This window comes from Arachis stenosperma, chromosome 5 (genome assembly GCF_014773155.1).
Source record: "Arachis stenosperma cultivar V10309 chromosome 5, arast.V10309.gnm1.PFL2, whole genome shotgun sequence".
Taxonomy (NCBI): Eukaryota; Viridiplantae; Streptophyta; class Magnoliopsida; order Fabales; family Fabaceae; genus Arachis; species Arachis stenosperma.
In genome coordinates this window covers 106,305,101-106,306,282 of record NC_080381.1, presented here as the reverse complement: position 1 = coordinate 106,306,282, position 1,182 = coordinate 106,305,101, and the positions used below count along the sequence as shown (strand labels likewise).

The 1,182-nt window shown below is 39.4% G+C and overlaps 1 non-coding gene across 1 annotated transcript; it reads right to left on the bottom strand.

Moving 5' to 3' along the window:
- Positions 1-722: 722 nt before the first annotated feature.
- On the bottom strand, positions 723-826 carry LOC130983808 (small nucleolar RNA R71). Its single transcript, XR_009087782.1, has one exon. It is a non-coding gene; the product is annotated as a small nucleolar RNA R71 (small nucleolar RNA).
- Between the last annotated feature and the right edge of the window lie 356 nt (positions 827-1,182).

Sequence of the window (1,182 nt, the reverse complement as noted above, 5' to 3'; positions counted from 1 at the left end):
AGGCTTTTATTGGAGTTGAACTCCAAGTTATAACGTGTTTTGGGCGTTCAACTCCGGATCATGACGTTTTTCTGGCGTTTAACTCCAGACAGCAACATGTACTTGGCGTTCAACGCTAATTTACGTCATCAATTTCCAAATAAAGTATAGACTATTATATATTGCTGGAAAGCTCTGGATGTGTACTTTCCATCGCCGTTGAGAGCGCGCCATTTTGAGTTCTGTAGCTCCAGAAAATCCATTTTGAGTGCAGGGAGGTCAGATTCCAACAGCATCAGCAGTCCTTTTGTCAGCCTTTTTCAGAGTTTTGCTCAAGTCCCTCAATTTCAGCCAGAATTTACCTGAAATTTCATAAAAACACACAAACTCATAGTAAAGTCCAGAAATATGAATTTAACATAAAAACTAATGAAAACATCCCTAAAAGTAGCTTGAACTTACTAAAAACTACCTAAAAACAATGCCAAAAAGCGTATAAATTATCCGCTCATCAACTTCCATCTGAAGATCCTTACCAGTTTTTAACTGAGTTCTTGCAGATTTGTGAGACTGTAAAGACGAAAGGAGTAGATCCTGAAGTCTACAGGCTCATGCTTTTCCCTTTTGCTGTAAGAGACAGAGCTAGAATATGGTTGGATTCACAACCTAAGGATAGCCTGGACTCCTGGGATAAGCTGGTCACGGCTTTCTTGGATAAATTCTTTCCTCCTCAAAAGCTGAGCAAGCTTAGAGTGGATGTTCAAACCTTCTAACAAAAAGATGGTAAATCCCTCTATGAAGCTTGGGAAAGATACAAGCAGTTGACCAAAAAGTGTCCATCTGACATGTTTTCAGAACGGACCATATTAGATATATTCTATTATGGTCTATCTGAATTTTCGAAAATGTCATTGGACCATTCTGCAGGTGGATCCATTCACCTAAAGAAAACGCCTGCAGAAGCTCAAGAACTAATTGACATGGTTGCAAATAACCAATTCATGTACACTTCTGAGAGGAATTCAGTGAATAATGGGACGCCTCAGAAGAAAGGAGTTCTTGAGATTGATGCTATGAATGCCATATTGGCTCAGAAAAAAGTGTTGACTCAGCAAGTCAACATGATCTCTCAAAGTCTGAATGGATGGCAAAATGCATCCAACAGTACTAAAGAGGCAGCTTCTGAAGAAGCTTATGATCCTG